The following is a 16194-nucleotide window of genomic DNA, read 5'->3' on the forward strand; positions in this document are numbered from 1 at the left end:
GAAATAATAGAACTAGCCAGAGGAGACATTAAAATAAATGTGTAAAAGTTGAAATAGATAGAAGAAAAATAACCACAGGCACCAGACTTGACAAAGGACCCCGATCTTGTGCTGTGGGGAAATGAGCTGCATGATTTGGAAATTGTGAGCAAATACATTTGGTTAAGATGTAGATAAGTGTAAATAAGTGTTAGTAATTTGGAAATAGATCTGATTAAATTAATCAGACATGCAGCATGGGTGTAAAGATATGAGGAAGATAACATACCACAGAAAACATACAAGAGAATTTTTAGAAAAGGAGGATAGAGAAAAATGAAAGATAAGATGGCTCAGAATGTTCCTGGACTGAAAAGAGATATCAATCTTCATAATGACCGAGTAAAATATATCCTTGACAGAATGATCAAAAATAAATCTACACCTAGATATATTGCACTGAAGTTTCAGAACTCACACAATCAGAAAAAAAACTCTTGAAAGCAATCAAAGATGAAATATCTATTGTAAACAAAGGAACAAAAATTAGAATTATAGAAGATGTCTCACAGTCATGATGGAGACAAGAAGCCTAATGGAATGATAACTTTAAAGGGTGGATGAAAAATACTTATCAACCTAGAATTTTATACTTAGCCAAAGTATAATTCTGGGGTGAATCTAAATTTTAAAAATTCTCATAAAAATGCTGTGACAATTAACAATTTATACATTCTCACCAAAAAACAAAGTCAAAAAACAGAGCATAAAAAGTCAGTAAGAGGAAATTGAATACCCTCCTCCCATAATAAGGATGGGATGGTTAGAAAATACTTGATAAACATACAGATAAATGTAAGCAACCTTGGACTGTAAAAAAACATATTGATACATAGATATTAGACAGATGATAGATGAAGTATATTACTAATTTCTTGGTCATTTTAAACACAGTATTTATAGGCACAAAAAAGAAAGCTTAATGTGGTAGATTACAGAAAGAAGTTTAGTATGAATACATTCTAAAGGCTTATTTGGTTTGAGAATAGATTAGACATATTGATTATCTATAAACTCAAGTATATATGTTTAAAATTTATGAGTGAACACCAAGAGAAAAGAAACAATATTTAATATCAAGATAAGGAAAAGTAGAGAGGAATACAGAAGACTGTATCAATCTAAAAGTAGGATAAAACCTTTGGATGTAAAAGATAGAGACCCACTAGAGCAGGGGTCTCCAACTGGTCCCAGTACTGGTCCCAATACTGGTCCGTGGCCTGTTAGGAAGCGGGCCGCACAGCAGGAGATGAGCTGTGGGTGAGCGAGTGGAGCTTCATCTGTATTTATAGCCGCTCTCTATTGCTTGCATTACCCCCTGAGCTCCACCTCCAGTCAGTATTATGGTGAGTTGTGTAATTATTTCATTATATATTACAATGTAATAATAATAGAAATAAAGTGCAAAATAAGTGTAATGCACTTGAATCATCCTGAAACCATCCTCCCACCAGGTCTGTGGAAAAATTGTCTTCCATGAAACTGGTCCGTGGTGCCAAAACGGTTGGGGACCGCTGCGCTACAGTATAATGGCTTCCTCTGGCAAGGGAGTAAAATTGTGGAGAATTACAAATTGGGCTGTAACTTCTTTTTTTTTTTTTTTTTTTTACATCTTTATTGGAGTATAATTGCTTTACAATGATGTGTTAGTTTCTGCTTTATAACAAAGTGAATCAGTTATACATATACATATGTTCCCATATCTCTTCCCTCTTGCATCTCCCTCCCTCCCACCCTCCCTATCCCACCCCTCTAGGTGGTCACAAAGCACCAAGCTGATCTCCCTGTGCTATGCGGCTGCTTCCCACTAGCTATCTACCTTACATTTGGTAGTGTATATATGTCCATGCCACTCTCTCACTTTGTCACAGCTTACCCTTCCCCCTCCCCATATCCTCAGGTACATTCTCTAGTAGGTCTGTTTCTTTATTCCTGTCTTACCCCTAGGTTCTTCATGACATATATTTTTTCTTAAATTCCATATATATGTGTTCACATATGGTATTTGTCTTTCTCTTTCTGACTTACTTCACTCTGTATGACAGACTCTAGTTCCATCCACCTCATTACAAATAGCTCAATTTCGTTTCTTTCTATGGCTGAGTAATATTCCATTGTATATATGTGCCACATCTTACTTATCCATTCATCCGATGATGGACACTTAGGTTGTTTCCATCTCCTGGCTATTGTAAATAGAAATGCAATGAACATTTTGGTACATGACTCTTTTTGAATTATGGTTTTCTCAGGATATATGCCCAGTAGTGGGATTGCTGGGTCATATGGTAGTTCAATTTGTAGTTTTATAAGGAACATCCATACTGTTCTCCACAGTGGCTGTACCAATTCACATTCCCACCAGCAGTGCAAGAGTGTTCCCTTTTCTCCCCACCCTCTCCAGCATTTATTGTTTCTAGATTTTTTGATGATGGCCATTCTGACTGGTGTGAGATGATATCTTATTGTAGTTTTGATTTCCATTTCTCTAATGATTAATGATGTTGAGAATTCTTTCATGTGTTTGTTGGCAGTCTGTATATCTTCTTTGGAGAAATGTCTATTTAGGTCTTCTGCCCATTTTTCGATTAGGTTTTTTGTTTTTTTGTTATTGAGCTGCATGAGCTGCTTGTAAATTTTGGAAATTAATCCTTTGTCAGTTGCTTCATTTGCAAATATTTTCTCCCATTCTGAGGGTTGTCTTTTGGTCTTGCTTATGGTTTCCTTTGCTGTGCAAAAGCTTTGAAGTTTCATTAGGTCCCATTTGTTTATTTTTGTTTTTATTTCCATTCTCTAGGAGGTGGGTCAAAAAGGATCTTGCTGTGATTTATGTCATAGAGTGTTCTGCCTATGTTTTCCTCTAAGAGTTTGATAGTTTCTGGCCTTACTTTTAGGTCTTTAATCCATTTTGAGTTTATTTTTGTGTATGGTGTCAGGGAGTGATCTAGTCTCATACTTTTACATGTACCTGTCCAGTTTTCCCAGCACCACTTATTGAAGAGGCTGTCCTTTCTCCACTGTACATTCCTGCCTCCTTTATCAAAGATAAGGTGACCATATGAGCGTGGGTTTATCTCTGGGCTTTCTGTCCTGTTCCATTGATCTAGATTTCTGTTTTTGTCCCAGTACCATACTGTCTTGATTATTGTAGCTTTGTAGTATAGTCTGAAGTCAGGGAGCCTGATTCCTCCAGCTCAGTTTGTTTTGTTTTTTTTTTCTCAAGATTGCTTTTGCTATTTGGGGTCTTTTGTGTTTACATACAAATTGTGAAATTTTTGTTCTAGTTCTGAAAAATGCCAGTGGTAGTTTGATAGGGATTGCATTGAATCTGTAGATTGCTTTGAGTAGTAGATTCATTTTCACAATGTTGATTCTTCCAATCCAAGGACATGGTATATCTCTCCATCTATTTGTATCATCTTTAATTTCTTTCATCAGTGTCTTATAATTTTCTGCATACAGGTCTTTTGTCTCCTTAGGTAGGTTTTTTCCTAAATATTTTATTCTTTTTGTTGCAATGGTAAATGGGAGTGTTTCCTCAATTTCTCTTTCAGATTTTTCATCATTAGTTTATAGGAATGCATGAGATATCTGTGCATTAATTTTGTATCCTTCTACTCTACCAATTCATTGATCAGCTCTAGTAGTTTTCTGGTAGCATATTTAGGATTCTCTGTGTATAGTATCATGTCATCTGCAAACAGTGACAGCTTTACTTCTTCTTTTCCGATTTGGATTCCTTTTATTTCCTTTTCTTCTCTGATTGCTGTGGCTAAAACTTCCAGAACTATGTTGAATAAGTGTGGTAAGAGTGGGCAGCCTTGTCTTGTTCCTGATCTTAGTGGAAATGCTTTCAGTTTTTCACCACTGAGGACAATGTTGGCTGTGGGTTTGTCATATATGGCGTTTATTATGTTGAGGAAGGTTCCCTCTATGCCTACTTTCTGGAGGGTTTTTATCATAAATGGGTGTTGAATTTTGTCGAAAGCTTTTTCTGCACCTATTGAGATGACCATATGGTTTTTCTCCTTCAGTTTGTTAATATGGTGTATCACATTGATTGATTTGCGTATATTGAAGAATCCTTGCATTCCTGGAATAAACCAGAGTTGATCATGGTGTATGATCCGTTTAATGTGCTGTTGGATTCTGTTTGCTAGTATTCTGTTGAGGATTTTTGCATCTATGTTCATCTGTGATATTGGCCTGTAGTTTTCTTTCTTTGTGACATCCTTGTCTGGTTTTGGTATCAGGGTGATGGTGGCCTCATAGAATGAGTTTGGGAGTGTTCCTCCCGCTGCTATATTTTGGAAGAGTTTGAGAAGGATAGGTGTTAGCTCTTCTCGAAATGTTTGATAGAATTCTGCTGTGAAGCCAACTGGTCCTGGGATTTTGTTTGTTGGAAGATTTTTAATCACAGTTTCAATTTCAGTGCTTGTGATTGGCCTGTTCATATTTTCTATTTTTCCTGATTCAGTCTTGGCAGGTTGTGCATTTCTAAGAATTTGTCCATTTCTTCCAGGTTGTCCATCTTATTGGCATCGAGTTGCTTGTAGTAATCTCTCATGATCTTTTGTATTTCTGCAGTGTCAGTTGTTACTTCTCCTTTTTCATTTCTAATTCTATTGATTTGAGTCTTCTCCCTTTTTTTCTTGATGAGTCTAGCTAATGGTTTATCAATTTGTTTATCTTCTCAAAGAACCAGCTTTTAGTTTTATTGAACTTTGCTATCATTTTCTTCATTTCTTTTTCATTTATTTCTTATCTGATCTTTATGATTTCTCTCCTTCTGCTAACTTTGGGTCGTTTTTTGTTCTTCTTTCTCTAATTGCTTTAGGTGCAAGTTTAGGTTGTTTATTCGAGATGTTTCCTGTTTCTTAAGGTAGGATTGTATTGCTATAAACTTCCCTCTTAGAACTGCTTTTGCTGCATCCCATAGGTTTTGGATCATCATGTCTCCTTTGACATTTGTTTCTAGCTATTGTTTTATTTCCTCTTTGATTTCTTCAGTGATCACTTCGTTATTAAGTAGTGTAATGTTTAGCCTCCATGTGTTTGTATTTTTTACAGATCTTTTCCTGTAATTGATATCTAGTCTCATAGTGTTGTGGTCGGAAAAGATACTTGATACAATATCAATTTTCTTAAATTTACCAAGGCTTCATTTGTGACCCAAGATATGATCTATCCTGGAGAATGTTCCATGAGCACTTGAGAAAAATTTGTATTCTGTCATTTTTGGAAGGAGTGTCCTATAAATATCAATTAAGTCCATCTTGTTTAATGTATCATTTAAAGCTTATGTCTCCTTATTTATTTTTATTTTGGATGATCTGTCCATTGGTGATAGTGGGGTGTTAAAGTCCCCTACTATGAATGTGTTACTGTTGATTTCCCCTTTTATGGCTGTTAGTATTTGCCTTATATATTGAGGTGCTGTTCCTTTGTTGGTGCATAAGTATTTACAATTGTTATATCTTCTTGGATCCATCTCTTGATCATTATGTAGTGTCCTTCTTTGTCTAATAGTCTTTATTTTAAAATCTATTTTGTGTGACATGAGAATTGCTACTCCAGCTTTCTTTTGGGTTCCATTTGCATGAAATATCTTTTTCCATCCCCTCACTTTCATTCTTTATGTGTCTCTAGGTGTGAAGTTGGTCTCTTGTAGATAGCATATATATTGGCCTTGTTTTTGTATCCATTCAGCCAGTCTGTGTCTTTTGGTGGGAACATTTAATCTATTTACATTTAAGGTAATTATCGATATGTATGTTTCTATTCCCATTTTCTTAACTGTTTTGGGTTTGTTATTATAGGTCTTTTCCTTCTCTGTGTTTCTTGCCTAGAGAAGATCCTTTAGCATTTGTCATAAAGCTGGTTTGGTGGTGCTGAACTCTCTCAGCTTTTGCTTGTCTGTAAAGGTTTTAATTTCCTCCATCAAATCTGAATGAGATCCTTGCTGGGTAGAGTAATCCTGGTTGCAGGTTTATCTCCTTCATCAGTTTAAATATGTCCTGCCAGTCCCTTCTGGCTTGCAGAATTTCTGCTGAAAGATCAGCTGTTAACCTTATGGGGATTCCCTTGTGTGTTATTTTTCCCTTTCTGCTTTTAATATGTTTTCTTTGTATTTAATTTTTGACAGTTTGATTAATATGTGTCTTGATGTGTTTCTCCTTGGCTTTATCCTGTATGGGACTCTCTGTGCTTTCTGGACTTGATTAACTATTTCATTTTCCATATTAGGGAAGTTTTCAACTATAATCTCTTCAAATATTTTCTCAGTCCCTTTCTTTTTCTCTTCTTCTTCTGGAACCCCTATAATTCGAATGTTGGTGCTTTTAATGTTGTCCCAGAGGTCTCTGAGACTGTCCTCAGTTCCTTTCATTCTTTTTTCTTTATTCTGCTCTGCAGTAGTTATTTCCACTATTTTATCTTCCAGGTCACTTTTCCGTTCTTCTGCCTCAGTTATTCTGCTATTGATCCCATCTAGAGTATTTTAAATTTCATTTATTGTGTTTTTCATCATTGCTTTTGTTTCATCTTTAGTTCTTCTAGGTCCTTGTTAAATGTTTCTTGCATTTTGTCCATTCTATTTCCAAGATTTTGGATCATCTTTACTATCATTATTCTGAACTCTTTTTCAGGTAGACTGCCTATTTCCTCTTCATTTGTTAGGTCTGGTGGGTTTTTATCCTGCTCCTTCATCTGCTGTGTGTTCTTCTGTCTTCTCATTTTGCTTATCTTACTGTGTTTGGGGTGTCCTTTTTGCAGGCTGCAGGTTCGTAGTTCCCGTTGTTTTGGTGTCTGTCCCCAGTGGCTACAGTTGGTTCAGTGGGTTGTGTATGCTTCCTGGTGGAGGGGACTACTGCCTCTGTTCTGGTGGATGAGGCTGGATCTTGTCTTTCTGGTGGGCAGGTCCACGTCTGGTGGTGTGTTTTGGGGTGTCTGTGGCCTTATTATGATTTTAGGCAGCCTCTCTGCTAATGGGTGGTGTTGTGTTCCTGTCTTGCTAGTTGTTTGGCATAGGGTGTCCAGCACTGTAGCTTGCTGGTCGTTGAGTGAAGCTAGGTGTTGGTGTTGAGATGGAGATCTCTGGGAGATATTCACCATTTGATATTACGTGGAGCTGGGAGGTCTCTTGTGGACAAGTGTCCTGAAGTTGGCTCTCCCACCTCAGAGGCACAGCAGTGACTCTTGGCTGCAGCACCAAGAGCCTTTCATCGACACAGCTCAGAATAAAAGGGAGAAAAAGTAAAAAGGAAGAGGATAAAATAAAATAAAATAAATTAAGGTAAAATAAAATAAAGTTTTTAAAATAAAAAAATAAATATTAAGAAAAAAATTTGGGGGGCTTCCCTGGTGGCGCAGTGGTTGAGAGTCCGCCTGCCGATGCAGGGGAGACGGGTTTGTGCCCCAGTCCGCGAAGATCCCGCATGCCATGGAGTGGCTGGGCCCGTGAGCCATGGCCGCTGAGCCTGCGCGTCCGGAGCCTGTGCTCCGCAACTGGAGAGGCCACAACAGCGAGAGGCCTGCGTACCACAAAAAGAAAAAAAGAAAAAAAAAAGAAATAATTTTTTAAAAAGTAAAAAAAAAACAAAAAAGGACGGATAGAACCCTTGGACAAATGGTGAAAGCAAAGCTATACAGACAAAATCTCACACAGAAGCATACACATACACACTCACAAAAAGAGGAAAAGGGGAAAAAAATAATAAAGCTTGCTCTCAAAGTCCACCTCCTCAATTTGGGATGATTCGTTGTCTATTCAGGCATTCCACAGATGCAGGGTATATGAAGTTGATTGTGGAGATTTAATCCGTTGCTCCTGAAGCTGCTGGGAGAGATTTCCCTTTCTCTTCTCTGTTCGCACAGCTCCCGGGTTTCAGCTTTGGATTTGGCCCCGCCTCTGCACGTAGGTTGCCGGAGGGCATCTGTTCTTCGCTCAGACAGGACGGGGTTAAACGAGCCGCTGAATCGGGGGCTCCGGCTCACTCAGGCCGGGCGGAGGGAGAGGCACGGAGTGCGGGGCGGGCCTGCGGCTGCGGAAGCCGGCGTGACGTTGCACTCGCCTGAGGTGCGCCGTGCGTGCTGCCGGAAGGGAGGTATGGAGAGTGACCTGTGTTCGCACACAGGGTTCTTGGTGGCAGCAGCAGCAGCCTTAGCGTCTCTTGCCCGTCTCTGGGGTCCGCGCTGTTAGCCGCGGCTCGCGCCCGTCTCTGGAGCTCCTTTAAGCAGCGCTCTTAATCCCCTCTCCTCGCGCACCAGGAAACAGGGAAGAAAAAGTCTCTTGCCTCTTCGGCAGGTCCAGACTTTTCCCCGGACTCCCTCCCGGCTAGCCGCGGCGCACTACCCCCTGCAGGCTGTGCTCACGCTGCCAACCCCAGTCCTCTCCCTGCGCTCCCACCGAAGCCCGAGTCTCAACTCCCAGCCCCACCCGCCTTGGGGGTTGAGCAGACAAGCCTCTCGGGCTGGTGAGTGCCGGTCGGCCCTGACCCTCTGTGCGGGAATCTCTCTGCTTTGTCCTCTGCACCCCTGTTGCTGCGCTCTCCTTCGCGGCGCCGAAGCTTCCCTCCGTCCGCCCCCCGCAGTCTCCGCCCGCGAAGGGGCTTCCTCGTGTGTGGAAACTTTTCCTCCTTCACAGCTCCCTCCCACTGGTGCAGGTCCCGTCCCTATTCTTTTGTCTCTGTTTATTCTGTTTTCTTTTGCCCTCCTCAGGTACGTGGGGAGTTTCTTGCCTTTTGGGAGGTCTGGGGTCTTCTGCTAGCGTTCAGGAGGTGTTCTGTAGGAACTGTTCCACGTGTAGATGCATTTCAGATGTATCCGTGGCGAGGAAGGTGATCTCCGCGTCTTGTCCGCCATCTTCCCCCTCCATTGGGGTTTAACTCTTTCTAATACATCAGTTCTGGAAAAATAAATTAGTCCAAATTGTTAAGCAAAATGTTAACGTGTGTTAAATGTGTGGATAGATGAGGTTTGTTGGTTGTGACAATTGGTATATTTCTGTATGCTTTAAATATTTATCATATTAACAAATTTGAAAATGTACATTGGTGTCAGGTAAAGCTGTGTTCTTATCCCATTCCTCACATTTACTAGGTAATTGGGTAAAATTATTCAATTTCTTTATGTTTCAGTTGCTTGATTTTTAAATGTATACACTATTACAATATTCCCTACCTTTCTTAACAGTGTGAAGTGTATGGCCCAGTATTTGGAGAAAACATATGGTAACTGGTAGAAATAAAACAGTTTATTTCATGTAGCAGCATGAAACCAAAGGAAGGAGAATTTTTAAAAAGGGAAAGAAGGTATCATTTGTTTCACATGCAAGCTAAATGTTCATTGACCACTGGATTTGATGAGGTCACTGACGAAGCTTACCTGAGCAATATGGGGAGATTGGTGAGAGCAGCAGACTGTGGACATGGGTTGAAGAGGGGAAAGAACAGATAAGAAGAAGCTTGCAACATATTGTTTGAAACAAGAGGCAAGGAAGAATCACCTATTTATTTATAGCAGCAAGAGAGAAAGCAGGAATTTTAAAAATGGGAAGCTGCAAATGTGAAGTATTTTAAGTAATTTGGTTGTGAAAGAAAATGGGTCAGTGACTAGGGATAGACAGAGGGTCTTGTGTGTGTGTGTGTGTGTGTGTGTGTGTGTGTGTGTGTGTGTAAAAGCAAGGATTTTAGTGTGTTAACAGACTAAAAGGAGAGGTCCAGTAGCAAGGGGGAAGATGATAATCTAGGAGCAGAGTAGAACACTGATGGATCAAGGTCCTACAAGAAAAAGCAGCGGTGCGAATTAAGGACACGCATGGTAGAGATGGCTTTAAGCTAGAGAGAATCACTTGTCTGAGATTAGAAGACCGTGAAGGGTCAGGTGCTGACAGTGATAGTGTTTACATGTGAATGAAGGACAGTGAGGGAGTTTATGACTCTTACCTTCAACTTTGTCTGTGAAAGATTTGAGGCAGTGTCCTCCACTGAGAAAGAATGTGTACTTCCACTATTGTTGTTTGTGTGCTTCTTCCCTATCAAGAATAAGGACTCAAGCATTGAAATACTCCAAAAAGGATGCTTTTCCTCTGATGAGAAAATTGGATTCAGGCTCAAGTCTCCTTCTCTAAAGAAGCGTTTTTGTATGTGAACCATCATTGTTTGAGACTTCAAGTCGCCACGCTCATTTCAGAAAGTCATGAAAGGTTCACTAAGGGAACAGGAACCAAGATTGCACATTTTCTTGTCCTCTACAAAATCAGCTTTCCAAAAATAGACTCATACAAGCTGTAGTCACAGTGGAATGTCATGTTTCTATTATTGCAATGACATAAAATCATTAAACCACTGCTAGGAGTAAAAACAGTCATGTCTGGTAATAGAACTGCTCTGTGCCCATTCAAAGGGAATTGCATTTTAAATGACACATGCAGAGCAATGACGGGAGGGGCAGGGACTGAGACGTGACATCCACAATAATTTATTACATGTCCTCCTTTGATCTTGCTGCGGCACTCATGTTCTTCTGAAAAGCGGTGTCGTACGGACTGGAGTGTATGAACGCAGGTGGTAAGAAGGTTTCAAATTTTTTTCAGTCATCTGCTAATTTTTTAATAATATTTCCTGTATTTAAGGAAAAAATATTAAAAACATATTAGAAGTTCCTAATATCAAGATTCAACTTCTGCCTTCCTAATCTCAGAAGGTTTTTTTGGTCTAGACTTCTCTTTATATCACATATATCACACAAGCAGAATTATGACTACCTACTGTATGTCAGGCATGTGATCTGTTAGTCCCCACATAATCCAATGTGGTAGATATTATTACCATGGACAAATGAGTGCACTGGCATCTCAAGATTGAACTCAATTTTCCAATATCAATTGGGATTCAAACTCTGGTCTGAATAAAAATATTTGAGATTTAAAAGAGACACTGAATCAAATGTCACTTTCGAGTTCTGAACCTACCGAAGAATGGACAAGGAAGCTTTGACTTCCTCAGATGTTCAGATATTAACTTTATTAGTAGTAAAGGTGTACTGAGAAACACACTTGGTACATGAAGCCAAAACAGACTTCCTATCATCCCCCTAAAACTGGCCCCTGACCCCTCCTATGGTGAGAGGTGTAGTTACAGAGCAGATTAATTGCATGTAGGAATAAAGCCTGCCTCTCACCTTCCAAGAGCAGGTAATACAGGTGCTCTAATCCTATACAGTAGAGCCACTCCTCTTCTTGTGGGGAGAGAAATGGTCAGAGGTGTAGGATTGGATTCTAACCAACACCTTCAAGAGAGCCAGAGGTTTATCAGTAGAGGAAATAGATCATTCCCCCTGACATCTCACATACTTTTCCCACAGCATCTTATTCCATTAACTGTATTAGTTTAGTACACATAGCAGTCTTATGATCTTCCATGTAATGAGCTTCTTAAGAGTAACAAGTGTATTGATCAACCCATGACAAAACACCAGGAAACACACACTAGGACTGATGAAAGAACATTATATTGGAGGTATTCACCATGGTAGAGGTCTATGCTCTCCAATTTCCCATTGTACTTTGGGGGCTGCCTACAGGAATCTAGCATATCTAAGCATTGACTACCAGGAGGCTTTTAAGAAACTAACTAGCAAAATGATAGTTCCTTGATAAATCTCCTTCTTTGATCTGAAACTCAGAATCACTTCATTGTCAAATAATCCTTATCACATCAACAGTGGAGTCGCAGATAAAATAAGGGTTCTCTAAGTCTCTTAATGAAAGCTCTCAAGTTTATCTTTTAGTTCCTTTTGAGATGTGATTAAAAAAAAACCTCCCTTATTTATATTTAAAAATTCCCTGGAATTAAATCCTGAATTCTAGTAACAGCTATAGCACTTCTGAATGTTCGCTGCGTGTGGGTGCTGTAATAAACACTTGACATAGATTCTCTCATTTAATCCTCACAGAAACCAAATGAAGTATTTACTGTCATTATCCCTATTTGATGAAGAGGATACTGAGGCTCACAGAGAATTAACAACTTGTCCAAGATCATCTGATGTCGAGTAATCAAGAGTGAATGACCTGAAAGCACACACACCAGCTGGGACCAGCCTTTGATTGAGGGGAAAACGTACAGAGACAGAGCGGTGGCAGGTGAGCAAGCTTCTCAATGCCAGGTGCACAGGGAACTGGTGAGTAAGACATCAGACTTGAGAGGGGTCCCAGTCTTGAGCTGTGGGGCTCCTAAGCTTCATTGTTGGGGGAACACCAGCTCTTCCTCTAGGATGGTTTGGGGCTGAGGTGCAAACTTTGTGGTTACAGTTCTGTGATGTAGCAGATTCCTGACAGGGCTTCCAGCCCTGTCAACCTCAGCATTTATAACAGAGTTTCTCTTTTGGTGGGATCAGGGTCCAGGACCCAAGCCTTTTGTTTAGATTATTGACCTTCAGCTGTGTTCTATCTTATCAGCATTCTATCAGGATGCCTGCCTTAAGTACTCAGTTTTAACCAGTTTCCATATCTTTTGGGTTTTAATTTCCAAATGATGCTGCTCTTTGAAGGAAGGGGGGATGGCAACTGTCTCTCTGGGAATGTGGCCTGCTAGGTATCCAGGTCAATCAAATGAATCCTTGCCTATCACTGAGCTATTATGTGTTGGAACCTTTATTCAAGTACTACAGTCTGATGCCAGGGTCTTCCTAGTCTTAAATGATTTGCAGTAAGAACTTGATTTACTATCCATATGTTCATTTCAGGTAGTATCATAGTCTACAGTATATACTTTTCCTGTCATATAGTTTTTCTCGTGTTCCTAGTTGGCCATTTTAAATACTTACATGTTATTCACCTCTTTCTAACCCTTACAACTCACCATCCTGGTACTGTATGCTCTGTTAGTGTGGGAGATTTAATTTGGCTGTGAACCATCTAAAGAAGATATGTTGTTGACTATGGAATCGATAGGCTTATATACTGGGGTGCTGTTTGGGCATGGATGATAGGGAGATCCTAAGAGGTGGGGTTTCTTAGAAGAAAGGATAAATCCAAATTCAGAGTTTGTGACTTCTGTGCTATATATGGGTATCTTTAGATTTTAAACTAGAACTAATCATACTAAGAGCTTGTCTCTGTGTCAGTTGGGTTATGTGGTTACAGAGTTATTTGTTATCTTGAATTCTTTTTGTTTATGTCACAGTGTCTAATTTCACTCTTTCCAGTCATTCTCACTTTAACTTTATAAATTTATAAACTTTATAAACATAGACTATATTGACCTAAGAGAACACATCAGTAATGTAGCAGTGATAACATCTTTACCCCCAAGTTCATGAAGTCAGAGGTGTAATCTGTTTTGTTGATTGCCATGTATACCTGGTGCATAGATACTAAAGCAAATGGTTGCTCAATGAACATTTATTGTTTTAACAAGGAAAATAATGAATTAATCTTTTGCTATGAAAATTAATTATTAAACCAGTTAAATTGTCTTGGGATTTCAAGGTATATTTTTAGTTGTGTTTATTTATTAAATGAGAGGTGAAAGGCAGGATTTTCATACTAAGAATTCTTTAGCAGGATGAGATGGGAAATGTCATCACTGTTGCTTATTTTACCACATGCAAGTCTTTGGTTTTCACTGGTGAAGGGCCAATATTTCCAAAATGAATTTTTTAAAAAAATCTTGTGATTGTAAGTACTTTCAGGTGTGTAGAAGTGTGTGTGTGTGTGTGTGTGTGTGTGTGTGTGTGTGTGTGTGTATGTATGTATGTGTATGTATGGGGAGAGCAGATAATGATTTGAAAAATATACTCATTTCTGGTGATCATCCTTGGTTTTGGATATATAGCTTCCCTCTCTCTAAAAAAGAGAAAAAGAATGTTCATTTGGAAGGGACCAGAGAAATCCCTGCTTGCACATCTCTCCCCTGTAGATAATTATTCCATATTATGGAGGATGCTGAGGCCTTATTTCCTAATTTCATGTCCTTGCACAAGTTGCTTCATCTTCCTCTGCCTTTCCCCATTGACAAAAAGGGAATAATAATAATACTGATGTCATAATTTGGTTGTGAAGCATCAGTGAGTTACTACATATAAAGTATATAGAGCAGTGCCTGGTGCAAAGCAAGCACACAATAAACATTATCATTACTGTTAGTTTCATATGCTAACGCATAAAACATTGCTTTATCCAAGCAACTTAACACAAGTCAGGAATGGATGATCTCTGGTTTTGGCACCAATGTTCCATAATCCTATAGAGAGCCTTCAAGACTCCCTAGTTGTCTCTTTATGAAAATACAGGTCAAATCAAACCAAAACACATATGAGAGACCACGTAATGCCTGTTATGTCTGAATGAAATTGGGTGTCCTGGGACCCCTCCAATCCTCTTTGACATGTCCTCAAACTCTGAGAACGGCCTGGCTTCCTTTGCAGTGTTTTTTAAAACTGGGACTAGCCCAAGACTGACAATGGTGATAGATGAGGAACATTCTAGGTTGGTACCTCTGAAACCTCAAGTCACCAACTCTACGTGCAATCCCAATTCAGAAGAGTTTGGAAGGAGCAGAATGAGGTGAACACCTGATTTTTTCCCCCGTCAACATTTCCAGCGTAATATTGTAGGTAGAAGACTAAGACATGGCATGTGATGGTCCTGCTAGGCAACAGTACCATGGCAATGAATAGAAGCTCCTTCAGGCAATGAAATATGTAGCTTTTAAAAATGAAAAAAGGGGGCTTCCCTGGTGGTGCAGTGGTTGGGAATCCGCCTGCCCATGCAGGGGACACGGGTTTGTGCCCCGGTCTAGGAAGATCCTACATGCCACGGAGTGGCTGGGCCTGTGAGCCATGGCCGCTGAGCCTGCGCATCCGGAGCCTGTGCTCTGCAACGGGAGAGGCCACAACAGTGAGAGGCCCGCGTACCACAAAAAAAAAAAAAAAAAGAAAAGAAAAAAGGAATATGACTACACCTTTACATCAAAACACACATACACGGCCAGCTGGATTTCAAGAATGTGTGAAGATTTCTTGAGTATTATTTGAAGGTAGTCTTCTGATTTAGCTTTCTGTAAACTGGCTTTGGTGCCCTTCTTTCTCTTTCCCTGGCCCTTATGCATATGACACTCTTCCCAATGACCCATTCTCTGACTTTCTTTAGATAACTTGAAAATATTGACTGTACAGACACCAAAGGTGAAAGGGATCTTCATCCCCACTGAACTCCAAAGAGCAGTTCTCTTTTCTCACTCCCAGAGGAATGTTTGTAATCTTGTTAGAAGTATTTCTGCTGTACTATAATGTCTACAGAAAAGAATAATGATCAAAGTTTCTGATTAACTACATTTTAATGGGCTTCATTAAAAAGTCAGCTTACCCCAGTCTCAAAGTGAAAATTAAAAAAAAAAATTCACTTAATAAATGAAATACACATGTAAAAGTTAAGATGTTTTTAGTCAAAATAATATGATGAAAACAATGTAGAATCCATCACTGTATTTCAGAGTTTTTAGATCCAGGGATTTTTTTTAATAAAAAGTGAAAGGCCCCTATCCTTACAAAATAGACATATACACAAAATAAAACCTATAAAAATTTTGAAGATAAATCCAAGAGATGTATTTGATGAAGCCTATTCAGATATATCATATAGAAATGTATAGATCTCAGATTAAAACCCCTGCATTGACTCAGGTTATTGCCAGACCCTTGCAATCAGTGCATGATGAGACCCTACCATGCGGTGAATGGGTTACAGGTGTGCCAAGACCATAGTCCCTTTCTATCTTCAAGGCAGAGAGATAGGGTCAAGGGTAGCTAAAACCTCAGGGTCTTTTTCCTCTCATTGTGAGCAAGCATGACAATTTCCCCCATTAAACTCTAGAAGTCTTATTTTCTACATGATTTTTAACATGAAATGGGCTGGACATAGTGCTAAAGAAGTAATTGTTCATTCTTTCAGTGAAAGTTTTTTGAATACCTCTTATTAATTATGAACAAGTGTGTTAGATATGGGTGGAGTAATAAAGGTGACTAAGTTGATTCTCTAACCTTGAGGCAATCATAGCTACAAGGGGAGATAACCAAATATGAAGTAAACTACCCGTAGGCCGTATGTGAAGACCTGTTGGAGCACAGAGGAGAGTCAGCCTAATTTCATTT

General features: G+C 39.4%; 1 protein-coding gene across 13 annotated transcripts in view; it reads left to right on the forward strand.

The window, feature by feature from the left end:
• LRRC4C (leucine rich repeat containing 4C) overlaps nucleotides 1-16194 on the forward strand; it is a 1468103-nt gene that overhangs the window by 494655 nt on the left and 957254 nt on the right. For 12 of the 13 annotated variants that reach the window (XR_013829412.1, XM_079929000.1, XM_079928999.1 and 9 more), the window contains one exon: nucleotides 11995-12184. The gene's annotated coding sequence lies outside the window, so the exon portion shown is untranslated. Of the gene's footprint in view, nucleotides 1-8314; nucleotides 8514-11994; nucleotides 12185-16194 lie in introns of those variants that run through there. The other variant, XM_079928991.1, reaches the window with a different exon arrangement.

The sequence above is a fragment of the Stenella coeruleoalba genome, assembly GCF_951394435.1.
Source record: "Stenella coeruleoalba genome assembly, chromosome: 8".
Classification (NCBI taxonomy): Eukaryota; Metazoa; Chordata; class Mammalia; order Artiodactyla; family Delphinidae; genus Stenella; species Stenella coeruleoalba.